The 21,987-nt window shown below is 38.7% G+C and overlaps 1 protein-coding gene and 1 pseudogene across 2 annotated transcripts in view; both read left to right on the top strand.

Moving 5' to 3' along the window:
• The window catches only part of ATF6 (activating transcription factor 6), a 222,015-nt gene that overhangs the window by 114,597 nt on the left and 85,431 nt on the right, over positions 1–21,987 (top strand). The window lies entirely within an intron of this gene.
• Positions 13,853–16,485, top strand: LOC110209902 (proteasome activator complex subunit 3 pseudogene; annotated as a pseudogene).

Genomic DNA, 21,987 nt, shown 5'->3' with positions numbered 1-21,987 from the left:
CCATACAAATGTTTGTTATTACTAATGCTTACTTCTTGCTTTAGTTTTCCCATTCTATGGTCATATGTGACATAATTTGTAAACAAAGAGTAAAATCTCACATTTGTCCCTAGAATCAATCCTTTTTTCTTCCTTATATTCTGTATATATATTTCCGTCCTGGTCATTTTAAGTAGAGTTTTGATTTTTTATTTTTTTTTAATGAGAACCCACACTTCTTGTTTATGTTTACTCTGATTGTAAATTAGGCACTTTATTAAGTTATCCCTTCATAATGCTAAATAATAACCCAGTGGTTTAAAAAGTGTAATTTTGAAACTTAAAATCAGAAAGTAACATTGGCCTTAAGAAAGTCCGTTTTAGTTCACCTTCCTGAAAAAACAAAGAAACAAAAAAACCCTACCTTACTTACATCTAATAAGTTGAGAAAATGTATTTGCTACTTATTGGAAAAGTTGGTCGTTGTTGCCAAATATTCAGTGTTCCAATTAGTAGTGCTATAAAACTTCCCAAAAGGGAAGTAGTGTGTATAAATGCATTTTGCTGTTGTTTTCCTTTTAGGTACTTAGATCTTTGCATAAGACCAGCATATTTTGGAACCTCATGTTAAGTATGAGCTGCTATTGTGTGGTTTTAGAGGATTTAGTCATTTGTTCCTTGGTCTTGTTTGTAATAGATTGTTAGCTGACATAAGAAAAACTGTTTGGACTTTTGAGTACAGACTTCAAAAGTTACTGGTTTTTAGCTTGTGTTTGAACATTGATTTTTTTCAAGGACTCATTTTAACTGAGAATTCTTATGGCACATGGGTGTAGAATGTAAAAAAATAGTATTTTTATTGTCAAAGATTTCAGTTTCTTCAATTTCTAATGATGATGGATAAGCCCAAGCTAAGGCAAATTTCCATATGTTGAAAACAGTCAGCTCTCAACTACTCCAGCTATTAATATTTGATGGCAAGTCACTTCATCAAATGAGAAAATGTACTACATAAAATGTTTTATAAACTTTAAAGGGCCATATAGTTACTATTGCTATTATTATCTTTCATTTCTGTTGCCCTTAATTTTATCCTATATAAAAAGGAGGTAATACTTTCCCTATCTATCACAAAGACTGTTGTGAGTCAAGTAATTTGTAAATACTATTCATACTTAAAGTATTTTATTAATATGAGTTGTCTCTTATATCAGTATGTGAGCTCTTCTTAGGGTAACTCTTACTGGCTTTAGTTATTCTGTACATCCTAACATCTCATTATTTTTGTTTAACTTTCTATTTTAAAATGATGTTGAAATTTTGCTTTTGTAAAGTGAGGTTTTTAATATATATCTTTTCCCATATTCTCTGTTAGACTACAAGCTTTCTCAGGTTAAAGGCCAAATACATTTATTGTGTTGTATTTTCCTTCGGTGTCTATTAATATAATGAGTCTAATAGAATGAGTGTTCTGTGCACAAAGTAGACTCCATAAATTTTCTTTTTCTACATCACCTCCAGCTGTTCATGTCCATTAGGACCTTCCATTTTGTTTCTTTGGATTAGTGTTCAACCACACAAACAACCACAACCATGGTGTTTAAGGAAAAGAAGGGATGGGCCAAATAGGCAGCTAGGGAGCATAGAAGATAGAGCACTTGGGCATAGAGTCAGGAACACCCGAATTTGAATCCTATCTCAGGTACTTACTAGCTGTGTGACTCTGGGCAAGTCAGTTAATCTCTCCCAGCCTCAGTATTCTTGCCTGTAAAATAAAAATAATAATAGCACCTGTCTCTCAGTATTGTAAGAATTAAGTGAGTTAATATACATAAAGTGCTTTGTCAACCTTCAAGTGCAATTTACATCTCAGTTCTTGTTATTAAGTAGGAGTTGGACTAGGTGACTCGAAGTTCCTTTCCAGCTCTAGGATCCCTATAATTCTAAGCACTGTGTAACTTGAAATATAGGGATGGGGGTAAGAGACCAGTGAGCCTATATTCTGGTTAATTAAAGAGAGATTTATATTAACATTAGAGATCATAGATTTTATTTCCAACAAATTATTTTAAATGAAGTAAACCATCTTTTCTTTTTGTATTTATAATTTTCTCTTTAAAGCAGTGATGGAATAAAACTTTTAAGAAAGCTTTTTAATCATAGGGCAATTTTCCCTCTCACAATAAAACTGTGAAGAAGAGTGAAAGGACATGGCATCAAACTCCAATTTTAAATCTCATTATAATACTTGGCAAAACACTGGGAACTCCAACTCTATCACAGTTTCTTTTAAAAATAGATATTTTGTTTTTAATTACCTGGATTTCCCCCTCCCTTCTAGAGAAGTAATTTTTATATCAAAAGAATTTTTTTAAAAGAAGTACAAATAGGTACATCTAGCCATGTGACATCTCCCCCCGTTCAGCCAACTCTGGCGGCTTCCTTTTGCTTCTAGGATTAAGTATAAACTCTGTTTCTCTTTTAAAGCCCTTCATAATCTGACCCCAGCTTGTCTTTTCAGACTCTGTGGACATTAACTGGCCGTATCTCTTTATTCACATGTGACAGTGACACTCCATCTCCCCCTGCTACCTTTTCACTAGCTATTTTGCATGCCTGGAACATACTCACTTCTTACCTTCACCTCATAGAGTTCTTCTTTTCCTTTTCAGTGCGTCTTGGGCACCATCTTTATAAATGCCAGTTGACTGATAGATTGATGACCATCTCTGTATATGGCTAAAGTAAAGTAAAGCTTTATACCATAGAAACTGACATTGATAAACTAGGAAGCCAGGGTATTTGAGGAGACATTAGTTTGTAAATTGAAGTCTCCAAGTATGAGTTTCTTGTGGGGTAGAAAGAAAGATGACTATGAGTCAGGTACTGAACTTAAGAAAGGGAGAATGAACTGGAAGCTAGTAGGTAGGAGCCACCAGGATCTGGACAGGGTGATAAATTTGAATGGAGTAAACTTCAGAGAAGCAGAGGCCATTGAATGAAAATGTTAAATGTGGGGCCTGTAAGTGGCAATTAGGAGCAATAAAAAAGTGTGACATGGTTCTTAAGAAAAATGTCCAGAATGCTAAAGATCAGAATGAATTGAGGCTAATAAGGAAAACTAAGGACAACAAAAAAGCTTTGGGTTTCTTACCTATATTGAGGAAAATCAAAGAAGAAATGGGATAATAATAAGTAATGATGGAGAAAAGACAGAACTACTCAACTTTCATTTTGCTTTGTTTTCTCTTTGAAGGAGAATAATCTTTCTACTGGGCAGGATAGAAGGATAGTGTGAAATCCCTATTGGTTAATAGGGTGTTGAAACTCAAGTAACAAAATTAAAAAAAAAAGATACTCCAGATGAGTTTAAGCCACCTGGCCCACATGAACTATATCCAAGATACAGAAAGAACTGACCTATGTGATTGCTGAGCCATTGTCAGTGATCTTTGAGAGACTGTGGAGAACAGAAGTGGTCCTGGAGAATTGGAGGGTAAAGTCCTAACTTTCAAAAAAGGAAAGAGCTGGACTTGGCCTCCTGGCAAAATTCTAGAACATATTATTAAAGGGATTGACTGCTAAACATCTAGAAAAGAAAACACTGAACCCACAGTCGGCAATTACTTCACTAAGAACAGCTCTTTCCAGAGTAACCTTATTTCCCTTTTATTTTTTTGGACTATGCTGATAGATCAGAGAAACAATATAGATATAGTTTACAGAGATTTTCCTATTTTGTGCTATTCTTATAGACAAGATAAGATATGGAACTAAACATAGTATGCCTTCTGTGATACAGTGAATCCAACACTTTTGGAAGGTAAAGCTAAAGTAGAGCCAACTCACACACCAGTATTTCTATTTTTTTCATATTCTTTACCCTTGACTCTTATGTCAAGTGAATTTTTTCTCCAACTTCTTAAGAGAATGATCCCTTTACAGAACTTCAGTCTCAAATTTTCTTGTCTTTAAATTCAACCAATGAAATGTTATTTTTAAACTTTTGAAAGCATGACATATCTATAAGTCATTATAGCAAAAGAGTAATGGCTTGCATAATACTGCCAAAATCAAGGTGGTTGAAACCAAATAAGACTAGACAGATGGATGACATGTTTGTATATTTTACATCACTGTGACATATAAAGAACAGGACTCGTAGTTGCATGATATTTATCATCTATCATTTTTTTTGGTGTTTCCTGCTATTCATCTGTATTTGAGCTGAGGAGAAAACTACAGGTGAAACCCTAAAATGGGTCTTTAAAAGGGATGTACTTGTAATATTATTTGAAGAGTAGATAAGCATAATACATAATAGAAAAGGATTCATTCTGTAAAATCTTGTTGTTTTATTCATTAACAGATATAAGTGGCTCCTTCCATGTATTCTTGAGCCTTTAAATTTCCATGTGTTCTAAATAAAAGTAGCTCATTTTTAGGATATTACAGCATTTGCTTTATACAATAATGTATAACCTTTTAAACTTTATGATTACATATTGAGGAGAGTGATTTAGGGGTTCAGGTTACATAAAAATAGGTCACATTAGATAGAGATCTTCACTTATGAAGATCTGCCCTCCTCAAATGAACTGTTTTAAATGATATTGATATCTGTGTAGATAGTGTGTCCAAGAGGACATTGGTCAAGGTCAGCTGCTCATTAGAAAGATTAAGGGATGAGACCCTTTGACATTGAAGATGGCTTTTTGAAAAGCGTAAATTCACATTGTCCTATGTACTTGTTGCCCACTGATAACACATTAAGATTAATTGATCGATTCAAAGTCTAGGCCTTTACTTCAGAGAGCTAGACAGATGAGGAGAAGAGAGTGAGATGAAGAGGAGCTGTTTGGACATAGATTTTGGTTTCCAGGGAGAAAAGAAAGCCTGAACAAAATTGGCTCTTCTAGAAACCATGTGTTTCAGGAAACATTCTTTTTGGACCCCAAACAGCATCACAGAACAAAAGTGGCAAAGTCATTTTATTAGTTCCTTGGCAAGCAGCACAACTTGGATCAAGCCTCTTATACTCTAAGGAGGAGTTCCTGGACAGTGCTGAGTTCTTAGAACTAGTAGGTGCTATATAGCAGGGAAGCAGCAATGGACTGAACCAAGAGGTGAAAAAGTTCAATCCTAAGGTGGTGCTATAATAAACCTAAAAGACTATATAGATCCTTAGGGAAAGTGGAGTTTACTGGCACTTTAGCAGCCCACACACATTCCCTTCCAGGAAAGGTAAGGAACAAGTCTCAGCCCTAGGGTACTACTATACATTTGGAGGACTGTACCAGCTGTGGCAGAGGTGGAACATCACAGGAGAGGAAAGAGAGTGGTTGATACAGCTTATGGGACTTGAGTATGAGGCCTTTGTGCATTCTGTTTTGGGGGAATTAAATAAAGCCTGTCCCATATTGAAATATACTGTTAGTCCGAGTGCTTGCATAAGCCAAGAAACTTTTCCATTTTGTTATTGAGACCTAGATGAACCAAATATCAGCGTTTCTAGAGGAAACCATATGGGCATAAGTCAGAAAAAGAGAGTGAGGAGATGAACCCAAACTGTATATAATCTGTTCAAATCTAGAGTTTGGTATCTGAGCAATGGGTTATATCTATATTAGGCCTTCACACATACACTAATAATCTTTTGGAGCAAAAAGAAGCTTTTTTGTCAAAAAATATTAATAACACTGGAAAATGTGAATACTGAAATTGATAAGTTTTTGAAAAATGAAAATAGTTGAAAAGTAGCTCTCAAATTCAATAATATTTGTGTAGGTATGGTTACATATCCCCTTCTTCCTCTTTCCTCCCCCCTTCATTCCCTCATAAGGTTTCATAAATTTGAAAGGAGAAAATTACACAATTCTATCTGCAGAAATATACAAAAAAGTCTTTAGCCTTTTATCGTAAGTCTTTGGAAGAAGCTAGGCAACTTATTGGATAGAGTGCTGGGCTTAGAATAAGAAAGACCAGAGTTCAAATACTGCCTGTGACCCTAGGCAAGTGACTTAAGCTTTCTCAGCTTCAGTTTCCTCATCCATAAAATGAGGGGACTGGGCTTGACGGCCCCCAAGGCTCCTCCCACTTATAAATCTGTGGTCCTGTGATGCTTCATAGTGAGTGTTTTCAGCACTGACTGTAATGCTGTTGTTTTCACAGGATATCTGAAGAGGCCAAAGACTTAGGTACACAACTGAAAAAAAGCAGAGCGTGATATGGTTGGTTGTGGTCTCATCTGTCTCATTGAGCATGCTCAGATTGAACAAACAGTGAACCTGAGGGTTATGTAGAAATCAGCTATTAATACAGGATATCCCAAAGGCTTAGTGCAGTTTTAAGCTTTAGTAACTTAAATGCATAGTTTGAAAAAAAAGAAAGAAACAAATTTAGTGCATTGCTGTGATCATTTCTTACAGAGTTAATCTAAAAGTGAAGCCCTTCAAATTGACAAAATGCTAGTATGTCATCTAGGGAGATATGTTAGCATTCTTTCCCTTTGTGGAATGATATAATTTCTTGTTCTATTTTAAACTAAAGTAAAGCCTTCCCTTTTTAGGCTCACACCTTTTTCATAAAGACATCCTTGTTTTACTTTTATTTTTTAAAAAACTTTATTTAATATTTTATTTTTCCCCAATTACATATACAAACAATTTGTAACATTTGTTTTTAAAATTTTGAGTGCCAAATTCTTTCCCTTCCTCCTCACCTCTCCTTAGTGAGAAGGCAAGCAATTTGATATAGGTTATACATATGTAGTCACGCAAAACTTATTTCCATAGTAGTCATGTTGTAAAAGAAAACATAGACCCTCCCCCCCGCAAAAAAAAAGATAAAGTAAACAAAGTATGGTTCTACTATTTGCTCTCCTTTTCCTGTGTTGTTTTGTTTTATTGCTTCATTCTCGTGGTTTCTCCCATGAGTTCTAATTATTCTTTACATCATGACTAATGGGAAAATATGCTTAATATGAATGTATAAGTAGAGTTTATATCAGATTGTATACTATCTTGAGGGGGAGGCCAGGGAAGGGGAGAAAATTTAAAACTCAAAATCTTATGGAAGTAAATGTTGAAAACTATAAATAAATAAATAGATAAAAAAATTTTTTTTCAAAGTATGCTTCAATCTGTATTCAAATTCCATCAGTCCTTTCTCTGGGGATGGATAGCATTTTTCATCATAAGTCCTTCAGAGTTGTCATGACACCCTTGTTTAAAAAAAAAAAGTTTAAAAAAAATCATCACCTGACCTTGTTTGTCTAGGTTTTTTTTAATTATTTGCCCTTTATATCTATATGTTAATCTTGTTTATATATGTCAAAATCTTATTTTATAGCATTTAGACAGTTTTGGCTTCTTGCTTTCCATCCAGGGCCTGTCCATGATCTCTTGATTTTTCATATACAACATGGAACTAAAAATATAAGTTGCTTAGGATTATAAAGCCTAAATTGCATTGAATTAAGTGATACCAAAAATTGGGGTTTTATTTAAGAACATAAATATTTGAATTCCATTCTGATGAAGTCCTTTTTAGCCTCAGATGTTTTGGACTAGCTTTTTAGTTGTAAAATTTACTTATTTTTTTAATGAATTCAATCAATTTATATTGCATAATATAAAGAAGAAATGGCCATCCTAACTTCTTTGCACATATGGTCACCAATGATTTTTAAGCCATAAATTTTATAATAATTAGTCCCATTGCTGTTAGGAAGGCAAAATGGTTCAGATATTAAGAGTGCTGAATTGGGAAACATGGACCTGAGTTCAGATCCCAACTCTGCCACTACTTTGGACAAATAGCTTAGTTTTTCTGGGTTTTAGTAGCCTCATTAATAGAATGTTTAATTTAGACTGAATAGTCTCTAATGACTGTTCAACTTTAGATCTATGATCCTATCATGGTCAGTTTAAGGAAGATAGGAAGGAAACAAGCATTTATTAAGCACCTGTTGTGTACTAAGTACTGTGCTAAGTGCTTTACAAATATCTTATTTGGTCCACACAATAACCCTAAAGGTAGGTATTAATATTATCCTCATTTTACAATTAAGGAAACTGAGCAAAGAGAGGTTAAATAATTTGCCCAGGATCATACAGCTAGTGTCTGAGGCCAAATTTGAGCTCAGGTCTTCCTGACTCTGGGCCCAGTGCTCTAACCGTTGTGCCGCCACCTCTTTAGGCAGTAAAGAAAAATAAATACCTGTATATTTTAACAAAGAATTCATGCCCTATTCTTGGCCTTCTCTTTAATTTGAGGACATTCTCAAAGAAATTTTCTATTTCAGCCAAATAAAGGGTAATATTTACTTACACTTGTGCTAAACAAACATAGCACTGCTACAACATACTTAATTATGGAAGTAAATGAGAATAAAAATGAGGGCCTACTGGCAGTTTTCTTTTGGGCAAGGAGGGAGGCATCAGGAGATAGTTCCCTCCCAGCCTTGGGTCTATGACCCTACTAGACAGAATGAAGTGCTTCACTAGAGTTTACCCAGCATGTTGATTGAGGCACTAAGACTAGCCCAGGGTGTCTCACCACTAGATCAGGGCACTTTTTTTTTTCTTTTTGCTAGGCAATTGGAGTTAAGTGACTTGCTCAGGGTCACACAGCTAGTACGTATTTTGTGTTGTGTGTCTGAGATTAGATTTGAATTCAGGTCCTCCTGACTTCAAGGCTGGAGCTCTATCCACTGTACCACCTAGCTGCCACTAGATCAGGGCACTTTCCGTTATACCAAGGTACCTTAATTAGCAAATCATTTTTAGAGAGAGAATTTAAAATGAACTTTAAGAAATTCAATATTTCCTGGAGTCCTTTTATGATAGTCATTTCTTGTTTTCTAAGTTTTCTCTTCATTATCTGGTGGCGAAAATTGTTAAACTGAATTAGAAACTTCCAAAGATATTTTTGTAGGCCATACAACAAAATTTGGGTTCAGCTTAGTGAATTTGGCATTTAGAGATGGAAGCATTTTTCTACAGTTCTTCTATTTGGTTAACCACTACTTTACTTGTAGCAATAAAGTATGCATGTCTCATGAAATTTGGCATTCTAGAGGGGTTTTTACTTTGTATCTTTCAAGCCCTGCCCCCTCTTTCCCTACCTCACCCTAAGCCTGGTGATGTAGTCCAAAGAAAGTGCTACTAAGCTAGAGAAATTATGCTTAGGCATTTTCCCACATCTTCTTCAGTTAAACTAATTAAAAAAAACCAATAAACACAAATGCTTATAAAAAGCTATGAATAAATAGCAGTAATAGAAGTCTCCTATATCACCCTTGAGCCTTGTTTATACTTCTCTAGCATCCCAGAGACACTTTTTTTTGGCCTAGTAGCCAATACTCTATAATTCTGTATTTTAAATGGAGGACAATTAGGTAGGTCATGGAGCCTTGTTAAGCCTGTTTGGGAGTACTACTGGGCATTTTGAGACATTTTTTCTTGGTTGCTTACTTCAAGATGACATTATTTTCTTTGAAATTCAGACAGCTGGGCTCCAGACATTTTATTGAAGATTATTTTTTAAGAACTTTGTAGCCAAGTATTAATGTAACTAACTAGTAGAATTCTGGTGTTTCACTAGATAAATGCAAAAGTGAGGAAATGTGTATTGTATAGTTGAAAAGAATAGAAAAGGAGCTCACATTTTGGGTAAATAGGCTCCTAAAGAACATAGTCTAAATAGCATCTCTGAAACTATTTAGCATTATTACTAATCATAATGCCAAAAAGTAAGATGATAAACAGCAAGATTTTGCCTAATACTCTTTGATTTCGTTGCAGTAATAACAGCTGACATGTAGTCATCCAAAAAACTTATATGCTAGGTACATTGTTCTAAGTTGTGGGGATGCCAAAAGTTAAAAAAAATTATGGCCCCTGAGCCAAAGTTCAAATTCCAGTGGGGAAGACTATATGCAAACAAGACATATACAGGTTAAATTGGAGGCACTTAGAAGGAAGGTATTATCAGGAAAGGCTTCTTACATGTGGTGGGATTTTAGCTTAGACTTGAAGGAAGCCAAGGAAACCAGGAGGCAGAAACTAGAAAGGAAAGAATTTTAGGCATGGAGCAAATGGTGAAAAGAAAGAATCCAGAGATAGAATGTGCTTTATGAGAAACATTAAAGCCAGTGTTACCAGATCATAGAATACATGATGGGGAGTCAAGTGTAGGAAAACTGAAAAGGTGGGAAGGGGCCAGATTGTAAAGGGTCTTAGAAGCCAGAGGATTTTATAATTGGTCCTGGAGGTAACAGGGAACCACAGCATTTTATTTCAGAGGAGAGAGATAACATGGTCAGACCTGAATTTTAGGAAGATCACTGTGGCAGCTTAGGGTGACTTGAGCCAAGGGAGACAAATTAGAAGGCAATTGTAATAGTGCCTAGGTGAGGTGATGAGGACCTGTCCCAGAGTGGTGGCAGTGTGAGTGGACAGAAAGATGTATATGAAAGATGTTGAGAAGATAGGCAGGAAGACAACTTGGCAACATATTGAATATATTTGGTGATTGTGAATGAGTTGTCAAGAATATAACAAGGCTGAGAGCTTGGGCGACTTGGGAGAATGGTGGTGTCCTCAGCTATAAAAGGGAGGTTTAGAACAGAGGAGAGTTGAACTCAAAGACGATGAGTTCTGTTGCAGACATGTTGAGTTTGGGCTGTCTATAAGACATTAAAATCAAGATGTCCAATAGGCATTTGGTGAAGTAAGACTGGAGATCAAGAAAGAGGCGAGAGCTGGATAAATAGATCCTGGATTGATCTGCATGAAGATGGTAATTAAATCCTTGGGAGCTGATGAGATGACCAAGATAGTGTGGAGAGAGAAGGAGAGGGCTCAGGTTAGACCCTTGGAGATACCCACAGTTAGTGGGGTGTGTACTGGATGAAGAGCTAACAAAGGAGATGAGAAGGATCAGTCAGACAAGTAGGAGGAGAATGAGGAGAATGCAGTGTCATGAAAACCTAGAGAGAAGAGATCAGCAGGGAGAGAGGGTGGTCAACAGTGCCAAGGCTGTGGAGAAGTTAAGAAGGATAAGGATTCAGAAAAGGCCATTTGACATGGCAATTAAAAGATCATTGGACCAGCTAAGATGGTAGTGTATGAAGTAGTACAGCTCACCACTCCCCTCCAACCAATCCAACAGAGATCTAAGAAGAGTGTCAGATGGAGCAGTGATCAGGAAATAGAAGGAGAAACCACAATGTGTCCTTTTTCCAGTATAAGATCACAAATTTGACCCACAAACAGGTGACCAGGCCAAGGACTGGGGAACAAGAGTAGGTCAGGATTGTGGAGCCAGATGGGGGAGAACAGTGTCATAGCAGTGTCTCTTTAACAACCAAGCTAGTATTATAGACTCAGCACCTCTGACCTTGAAAGGGGAGAGCGGACATCCCCAGAGCAGAAGCTTTGGTGCTAACTCTCTGACGTAGAGAGGAAAATGAAAGCAATGATCTTGCTCTTAGTAGTGAGGAGGAATCTGAGACTCATTATGGAGCCCTTAGAATAGGGGCCACCATCACCATGATTCAGTTTTTGCTTGGAATCATACTCAGCAATGTGGTTGGATTATATCTGGCTCAGAATTGTGAAATTCCCAACTTGGCCATAAAGATTGAAGATATTAAAAAGATGTGGATGCCAAGAAGATACTCCCTCCCCTTTAATGCCAACTTTCAGTAATGTCTTCTGTATATTCTGAGAAGATAACCCTGTCCTATTTGAAACAAAAGCTCCTATTCTCTCCTGTAGCATTGAGTTACTTTGTTCACCCTGAGATACACTGTATCTCAGTGTATAAATACATCTCAGGAAGTATTTTAGCTAAAATACATCCATAATACCAAAACTATCCTTGATTACTTTCCCTGGACTCCTCTGACCCCTGTACCTGCTTAGAAGATTCTGAGACTTGAATCATGGTGCTTGACCAGGAAATGCTAGTTTTGATGCTAGTAGTCTCTCTCCTAAGTTTTTTAATTTGGATTTCTAGGGTCTAGATTCATCACAGGGCCTGTCACAGGAGCAAGGGATCAGAGAGTTAGTGCCCAGAAAAGAACAGGGATAGTCAGGCATTTCTGTGTCTCTGAATCTGTAAAACCTTCCAGTTAGCTGAGCAGTTGGGACCAATAATTGTATGCTGGAGATCTGCCTGGGGTAAGTCTCTAACTGTGTGTGCATCCTAGACCCAAACCATAGTCTGGTGTTTCAAAAGCACAAGACAGTGATGGTCAGATTGCAGAGGACCTGCTAAAAGTTTGCAACTCCCTGGTCTGAGCTACCTCTGTGATCTTTGAAGAACAAAGCATGAATTACCAGAAGGTGGCAAAGAGAGACCATAAAGGGCAGGACCACATATGGAACACATGTATCTTACATAATCTTCAACATTCCTATTAGATGGGTACTATGAGTACTATTATCCCTATTTTAGAAATGAAGCTCAGACAGGTTAAGCCACTCTGGTCACAAAGGTAGTTATGTGTCAGATATAGGATTTGAACCCAAGCATTTTTGGTTCCAAATCTAGCATTCTCTTTAACAGGGCATACTTTTAAGATATATCACATGTCAAAATAAGCTAAGAGACATGAAGAACTTTTTATTTGTTTTAACAGACAGCTCAGCTAATACTAATTTAATATAAATATGTTAGCTTTTGTAAGTAGAAATTTACATTTATGTCATGCTTTAGTAGCTCTTCAGTTGCCATTACACTGCATTAGAAATGAAAATTTTACTAAAAGTGGAAGTAAATGACTTACATCAAAGCTATTTTTAAAATTTTTTAAAAATTTGTACTGATATATTAATTTTTATATCATCTTCATTTCGAATATGTGACTTTCTCCTCTCATACCCAAAGACAGTGCTTTGTAAGAAAAAAGAAAACAGTTCAGCAAAACTAATCAGCACAAGTTGATTCTGACAACATATGTAGTATTTTCACTTACGTTTCCCACCTGTTCAGTAAAGGGGGAATACATGTCCTCATCTTTTATTTGGTGACAAATTTAATCATTATGATTATGTAACATTCAAGTTTTTTTGCATATTGTTTTCCTATTTCTTCTTACTTTACTTTTCAGAAATTCATATATCTTTCCATCAGCTAACCTATTTTTAAAAAGTACGTAAATCAGACACTTGACACCTACTAGCTGTGTGACCCTGAGCAAGTCACCTAACCCCAATTGCCTCACCAAAAAAGCATGAATGAATGAATGAATGAATGAATGAATAGTAAGTAAAAATACTGGCTCTGAACCAGTCATGTTGAATAGTTTGCTGAGCAGTTTTCTCAAAATATGATGTAAAAGGAAATGTCTCCAAAGTAATCTTTACATCTGTGAAGAAGTCTTAGAAAATAGGGACTTTGGTTTTTTGAGCCTGTGTACTAATAAAGAAAACAACATAGTTTATTTTTTGAGAGATGCTTCATAAAATGATGATAGAGAACTCTGTTTAAGTATAGGAAACTCGAGTCTGCAGTGGATTAGTGGAAAATTTACTAGACTTGCAGTCAGGTCACCTAGATTTGAACTCTACTTACTGACTTTGTGACTTTTTGAACTTTTTTCCACATATATAAAATAGAGGTTAAAAGCAACAACAACCTAGGGTTGTTGTAAGGAGAGCACATGGTGTTAAAGGATCCTAGAGATCATGTCCCCGAATTACTAGTAGGTTAACAAGTGGTCTCTTATTTTGGTGACTCTTCCTCTTAGCTGTAGTTTGTGTGTTTGCTTCATCAACTATGGCTTTCATATTTAGATTTTTTTTTTTGTAAAGCATTATAGTATCCAAAGAACATATGCATGGTGTGCTCACTGGACATACTTATAAATAATGAATTAATAAGATAGGTTCTGTGCACATACAGCTTGGATGAGATGGAAGTCACCAACTCTACTCCATCATTTGAGATGGAGGACCATCAAGCCTTATGTAACATCTGTCCTGAGAGCTCTCTAGGTCTAGGTCTCCTACAGACCTCTCCCACTGCTCTCCCACAGTTACCTGACCTACAGAAGCTGCTTAAAAACTGCTGGACTTTGATCTACCTTGCTGCTGAACCCTTACAACTTCTGGGCCTTTCCATCCACCATTCAGTTTAACTTTCTTGATGTGTCCTCACTCCCACTGAGTGTGGTCCCTTAAGAGGGGCTGTCTTACTTCTAGTATTCCCAATCTTATTATATTCCCAGGACCTAGCTCAGTACCAAGGGCACATAATAGATGCTTAATAATTGCTTGTTGTTGGAGTAATTGCTTTGGTTACATGACCAGCACACTTTCTTTTTTCTGTCTTGCATTGTTTCCTGGATAATATCTTTTGTGTGGAGCCATCAAGCATTTTTAAGCACTAAGCATATGGCAGGCACTGTTAAGTTCTGGGGATACGAAGAAAGACCAAAAAAGGCAAAGCCTCGTCCCTGTTCTCGAAGAGCCCAGTCATTTAATGGTAGAGACAAGTAAGCTACTATGTACAAATAAGGTATGGTCCGATTAAGTTGGAGATTTTGCAGCAGGTCATACCTGGTAGTTTAGTACTTGGTCGTCCAAAGTTTTGAGTAAAGGAACTGCATATTTCCAAAGATTGACAGCCATACAGCATCACTGAAAATCCTGGCGCCAAAAAAGGGTTTGGTTTGGGTGTCAGAGAGCAGCTCAGGCTTGTGGAAGGCACAGCCAGGTTTCCCCTGGAGTAAAGTTTAAAAGCATCCCTCAGGTTCAGGTAGAGCATCCCAAAGGGGCTGGCAGGCCCGGGCCAGATTACACACACTACTGCGGACTCTGTAGCTTTCATTTTTCAAAGAAGGAAAGGCGGGCTGGTGCCTCGTGGCCCCGGGCCGGGCCGGCAGCACTTCGAGGAGGTGATGGAAGAGGATCCCCCCGAAGTGGGCCTCGAAGCTCCCCCATGCGTCGTGGACGCTCACAGTGGCAGCAGGGCCTCGTATTCTCCTTAAGCCCGGGAGGCCCCGGGGGGCTTCTCCAGGACGTCCCCACCGCCCTTGGCAACCGGGAGCCCAGGCCTTCCCGGGGTCCCCACCCCCACCCCGGCGGGCACGCGGGCCTGGGACTGCTGCAGCTGGGGGGGCGTCACTTCCGGTGAGCGGGACCCGGGCTGTTGGGAGTTGGTGCGGCGGCAGCCCCCGCGGTCGAGGCAGCAGCGAGGCCGCGCCCGCCCCGACGACGCTCGCCCGGAGGCCCGGCCATGGCCTCGCCGCTGAAGGTGGAGCAGGACGTGCAGGGCAAGGTGGCGTCGTTTCGGGCCCGAATCGCACAGGAGGCCGAGGATCTGGTGTCCACCTTTTTCCCTCAGAAGCTGTCGGAGCTGGACCGCCGCGTCCAGGAGCTCCGCCTGCAGGACCTGTCCCGCATCCGCTCGGTGCTGGCCCCGGAGCCGCCCGCCGCCCAGGACACGCCGGACACCGCGGGCGACGGGCCCAACCGCGAGCCACCGCCCCCTCCGCCCGCCGCCCTGCAGCCGGCGCCTCCCGGTAAGGGCGCCGCGCTGCCCGGGGGCGAGGGGCAGCTGCTGCGCAGCAACCAGCACCTGGTGGAGCTGATCGAGCGCGTCAAGCCCGAGATCGAGCTGCTGAGGGAGAAGTGCAACACGGTGCGCATGTGGGTGCAGCTGCTCATCCCCAAGGTGGAGGACGGCAACAACTTCGGCGTGTCCATCCAGGAGGACACCGTGGACCAGCTGTGGACGGTGGAGAGCACGGCCGCCTCGTACCTGCGCCGCTTCTCCACCTACTACAACACCCGCGCCAAGCTCGTGTCCAAGATCGTCAAGTACCCGCAGGTTGAAGACTACCGGCGCACCGTGGTCGAGGTGGACGAGAACGAGTACCTCAGCGTGCGCCAGATCTTGCTGCATGTGCGGAACCAGTACGCTACCTTGCACGACGTGATCCTCAAGAACATCGAGAAGATCAAGACCCCGCGCAGCGCCAACACCGAGAACCTGTACTGAGGCCGGGCCGCCGGCAGGCGTTAGGGTGCCCTCCCGGGCCTGCGAGTGCCGGGACCCAGGCAGCGGGCACTCGCCCGCCGGCCCTTCTGTTGGTCTCGAGTTCGATGCAGCTCCTCATGAACCCTCTTTCGGTTTTGTGTTGTTCTTGTTTTCCTTTGGGGGGAGATTGGTGGCGGACCATCTCCTGTGAGGGGGTAGGTTGACCAAGGAGAAAGGACTGCCTTTCCAAGGAAAGCAGCTTCATAGGCGACTACTGTGGCATGGGTGATGCTGAACTTTTCCAAAGGTTGTTCATTAAAAACAAAAGTTTAAAAGAGAAGTTAATGAAACTTTTCCCTTGGTTCTGCAATGTGTTACTTTGTTAAGACCTCAGGAATTCTCCCTTTCCACCATCATTTGTTTTTGCAGAGAAAGGAGTGTAAGGGGCTATATGTTGAGATCATTTAGGCCGTAAATTTAGCAGGTTGAAATAAAACTTGGTTTAACATTTTATGTTGGCTTAAGTGTGCTTATCTGATTTTTATTTTCAGATGTATGTTTTTCCCCCTCAGATTGACTCATTCCTTTTGATATTTTCCAACCCAAACACCACTGTGGAAGAAAAAGAAGCATATGCAGAGTAATATAGCTTAAGCATTTCTGTACAAATGCACATGTACGTCTCCTCTGTGTTGATGAGTCTAACTTCCTGGGAATGGCTTTTCTGCCCAGCTCCTGAGTTTCACTCTTTTGCTATATTCACAACATATAGTGAATCTTCTGGTTCTCAGTCTGTTTTATGAGACATTGCCAAATCGTTTTTTTTTCCTTTCTCCACCCGGTTTTCTTCATTCTTCTTCCCAGATGTATTTTTCACTGTAACCTTATTTCTCCTCCCTAGCCAAGGAAAGAGGACAGAATTATCTGCCCATTAACTGCTTTATGAATGGAATTAACTTAATTATTCTTGTTGCTAAGTTTTGTTGTCTGATATTTTAAAAGCTATAGACATAATAATAGTAACTATTTTTTATAGCATTTTTAAGTTGAGGAATCACCCCCTCCCCCCAACCCCCTGTAGCCTTGTGAAACAGGTGTTTGAAATATTATCCTCATTGTGCAGACCTGAAGGCACAAAGTCGAACTGACTGGCTTACTTCATATAACAGCCTCCAAACCAAAGGCCTGAGTTAGGTTTTTTCTAATTCTAATCCCCATTGATCTTTTTGCCATGTTCCTAGACATAAAACTGAACATATAGGGTAAATTATTGAGCACAGTGAATCATCTAGAAACTTAAGAGGAATTATTGAAAATGTGTGATCAGTCCTTTCTCCACGCTTGGCTGCAGTTTTCATCTTCACTTCAACTACATCTGTGCCTTCTCCACTGAACTTCATCTGCACTGACAAAGACTTTTTTCAGGGAAACAGACATCCCTGTTCACATTAAATGAGTGAACAATTAATTCGTTGTTAGAAAATTTTTTGTGACATTTTGCTTATATCTTGCAAATTCTGTTTCTGAGTTTAGACTATAAAGAGGCATTTGTGCTAATTTTGATGTACAGATTTGAAGATGAATGGGTTGTTCCTCCTTTATATTGATTACTTTATATGTGAGAATAAGATGATTTCCATGGAAAATTGATAGCCTTATTTTTTCTCCATTTGGTTTTTGAGCCATAATCCTTTTGAGTGTGTGCTAAGTTCACATGACGTTCTTAAGTGAAATCTGGAATTGAGACTACCATAGCACACTTTGTTATAAAAACTCAAGTATTAAGATATTTATCAAGAAGGTACCTATGTTTGCCAAGGCAATGTCTACAGTAATAAGCAGGAGAAAATATAAATACCAGAAATTAACTTTTTTTTTTGTGAAGGATAAGGGTACATTCCAATAGTCTTTCATCTGAATAATCATTCCACAAAATTTAGAGCTTTGTGGGAGATGAAACTAAGATATATCATCTCAGAAACTAGTGCTTAGGGTGACAGATTTCTCCATTTTTCAAGTTCTCTGTTAGAGTAAGGACAAGATTATCTGAATTTGTTAGAGGTTCCTTACAGCAGATAGGAATTACGTGATAGATTATTTTCTATTCTTTCTCAAGATGCGATCGTAAAATAGCTTACAAAAATCATTAGTCTTCCTTCCCCCCCCACCAAGAAATAAATCTTTTTTGAATAAGTCTTCTTTCCCATTGGAGTTTGTATTCTTCAGTGTATTTTGGTTGCTGTGGGTGAAAATTACCATGAACGTTTATTATACAGACCCACTCTGAACTGCTGTAAAAACATTCTATAAGTTAGAGAAGTTAAAGATTTAAAGCAGAGATGTTTTCTTTCACATATTTTTTTCCTTAGAGAAATATCTATGAGTCTTTGAAGTAAGCTGCTTTTTTGATGGGCTGTTTTTTCGTTTTCTTAGGGTGGTAGCTGTGTTCATTAAAATAGGTGTAACCAGCTTTTCAGAGTGTACCTAGTGTATTCTTGGCATGCTTTCTGTTTTTTCACTTTTTGTCTTATCCCTAAAAGGATTTAAAAAGAAATTATTTACCATGTGTAAAGTTATTAAAATGAATGAATCTTTGCATTCTGTTCTGCATGTATTTTAGAGATAGCTGACTATTTAAAATTGCACCCATTACCTGGGACTAGCCTTTATACTCATATGTCAAAATGGAATTTAATATTTGAAATGTGAAGTATAGTTAGTAGCTCCATTCATCTCTAGAGTAAAGTCTAATTAAAAAGTCCTTTGAAAATTAGGATGCAGGCTAATTGAAACTCATCACTACCCTTCTCTCCTCCCAATCTAAAATCCTGGAAAGTGATATCAGCAGATGAAACAAGTTTACTTTTCTATTGAAATAATAATGAGAAGTCCAAGTCTTTCAGATCTGAACTTTAAAAAGCATTCCACCAAGTGGAAGTTGCCTAATGGAAAGACGCTTAATCTGTTTACATTCCACATTCTCAAGAGATTTTCCTCTTCCTTGTTTTCCTTTTAAGGTGTTATGTCTGATTTAGGATAGTACCAGGCACACTGTTTCAGTCTGTAACATTGACAAAGGCATTTAACTGCACACATTGTGAGATGGGTGTGTGAGCAGTCCCAAAGCTTAACAGTTATCCAGCTATCAGCGACTGCTTTGTGAAGTTTAGAGATTTTATTATGTGTCTAACTGAACCATTATCTTTTGATTATTCCTTGTACTTTTGTGCTGTCAAATTTCATGCTAGAATTGAAGTACTTCAGCTATAACATTCAAGTTGAAGTCCTTTAATTCATAATCTGCAATTTTATTCCTATTTTAACACTACCAAACTATATTAGAACACTTATATAAAGTGTCCTCCTAGCAAAAAAAAAAAAGATAATCTTTTGGTGTTAGTGTATGTGTGTGTTTGAGGGGAGCTAGAGGGCAGGGAATTCTTGTTAATAGGTTGGATAGCTCTTTGTAGGATAAACCTATTTTTGGACTTGCTGTTAGCACATAGTATCTAATATATCATGTATTTATTATTTGTATTAGAAGCCTAGCTGTGGCTTTTATGCTTTTATTTTTATTTTATTTGTAATATTTATTTCTGCTTTATTTTTTATTTTATTGTTTTATTTTATTATGCTTTTATATTTATTTATGCTTTTATTTATTTTATGCTTTTGTTTTTGTAAGTAAAGCTAATTGAGCTTTTTTTTTTTTTAGCAGAAATAGATTTTTGAGAGGGGTAAATTTGTGTCTAAATATTCCTGTGGAAGTTTTAAAATCCAAATATTTGTACTAGTTAGTGGGGAACCACAAATTGAACTTTATCAGAATCACTGAAATTGGCTGATCTACAACAAAAAGAAAGCTAAACTCTGAGTAACTTAAAACAATAACAATGGTCTTGAAAAAAGATATGGAAACATACCTCCTCTTAGCATAGAGGTGGGGGATTATGAGTGAGTAATGTTGCCTGTGTTATTAGACACATGAACACAGTATCTATTGTTTTCACTGTTTTTCTTTGTTACCCAGGGAAGCTTCAATTTTGAGAGGTAGGGGAAATTCATGTCCAAAAATGACTGATATTAAAACAAAAGGGATCCATAAAAACTTATTTTTTTTAGGCAGTTGAGGTTAAGTGACTTGCCCAGGGTCATATAGCTAGTAAGTGTCAGGTGTTAGGTCTGAGGCCGGATTTGAACTCGGGTCCTCCTGACTTCAGGGCCTGTGCTCTATCCACCCCACCACCTAGCTGCCCCAGAGAGATTTTTTTTTTTTTGAGAGAGCCAACAGGACTTGATGAAAAGAACTAGACAAAGAATTAAGAAAACTTGTTCCTTTTCCCAGCATGGCCTTGATTTTGTTTTATGATTATGGGTAAATCATTTAGTCTCATTTTCCCCAGGTTGATGCAGCTGAATGTTGGAGGGAGGGCAAAGCCTAATTGCTGTCCCCTGGTCTGAATTCTGCAAGTTCCTGACCTAGGTTTGGATCTGAATAAGAGTAGACAGCTCCTCACTGCACCCCTATCAGCTATATGGAAAGCTGTGTTAGCTCAGAGTGGTCTAACTATAGCTTCCCCTTAGGTCTGGTCTTGGTGATTCCTGTGCAGGTAGGGCTCGACTTTGGAAGTGAGACCCTGCTGAAGTCTGAGCCGCAGCAGCAGCACAGCAGCCGCTGCTGCTTCTGGCTTCTGAACGTTTTACTTTCACCAGACTACACCTCTCCCTCGGACAGGTCCCCTTCCCACTTTTCCCTGGATTTGTGACCAGGAACTGGCTTAGTGGGCAACAAGGCTGCCGATTGGTACTTGTCCTAGTGACACTGTCCCTGTTTTGGTCTGGGGTTGCCCCGCATGAGTCTGAGACCTCCTCTTGCCCTGGTGTACAACCTCTCCTGTGCTAAAGTGCCTCCTGGCCTAGCCCTGTCTCCAGTGTCAGCAGACCTGTCTGTCTGCTCCTTGGCTAGCTGGCCTGGACGGAGGACTCGCTGTGATTTTTTCTGGATTTCCCCATCTGGTGCATTTTCTAAATCCATTAGGAGTAATCCGTGGAGAGAAGGTTGCCGCATTGCGTCCTAGTACTCTACCATTTGGAGTCTTCCACAGGCTTAGTTTTAATAAGTGCTTCTCTCTAATTGTGCAAATCATTTTACCTCTCCATATTCCCACATGGGGCAGTTAGATAATACTCATCTTTGAGTAATTTTTCTAGGATTAATGAGTTAAATTTGATAGTGAATTGGAAGGCCTAATTTTTTGGAGTAAAAGGTATTTTATATACAGCAAAACTATTGATTTTATTGTCTTTCAGTTACAGTCAGTTCACCAGACATTTGCTAAGCACCTCTTGCTTGCAAAGACTCTGGGGGAAAACCTCTGTTCAACTTTCCTTCCATGCCTTCAGTACAAGCAGAAACTCTGAACCAGAGCAAGCTGACTGTAACTTTTGTCAGTGACCCTCCCAGAAGGGAGGAGGAGGGTCAAAAGCCTACTGAGTATAGATGGGTTTTGTGGCTCTCTTCATAAAGACTTACAAATTATCTTTGCAACATTAAGCTTGGCATTGATTACATGTTAAAATTAATTATTAGTCACAGAATCCCAGATCTGCAGCTGGAAGGAATTTCAGAGGCCATCTGATCCACACCCTTCATTTAACAGTTGAGGGTGAAGTGGCTTCCCCAGCATTTCATAGGTCACAGGCATGGAAAGAAGGATTTGAACCCAGTCCTATGATTCTCTGGAGCCAGTGCTTCTTCTAGAGTATGGCTTTCCCACGATTCCCATTTCTTTACTAAGAAAAGGGCTACTTTCCTTAAAACTCAAAAACTACTACAATATTAATATTGAATGTTGAAACCATAGTTGTACTATGACTAATTCCAGTACCCATTGCTTACTTAATTTATTTGGTCTGCTAAAATGATCATGGGGTTGAAGTCCTTTAGAGGAATAACTTTTGTTCACAGATAATAAGTACTAGATTGATACAAGAAAAGATAGCTTAGAACTATAA

The sequence above is a fragment of the Phascolarctos cinereus genome, unplaced genomic scaffold, assembly GCF_003287225.1.
Source record: "Phascolarctos cinereus isolate Bilbo 61053 unplaced genomic scaffold, phaCin_HiC Scaffold_5;HRSCAF=322, whole genome shotgun sequence".
NCBI classification, from domain to species: Eukaryota; Metazoa; Chordata; class Mammalia; order Diprotodontia; family Phascolarctidae; genus Phascolarctos; species Phascolarctos cinereus.
The sequence above is the reverse complement of the archived record's forward strand: the minus strand, read 5'-3'. Positions and strand labels throughout refer to the sequence as shown.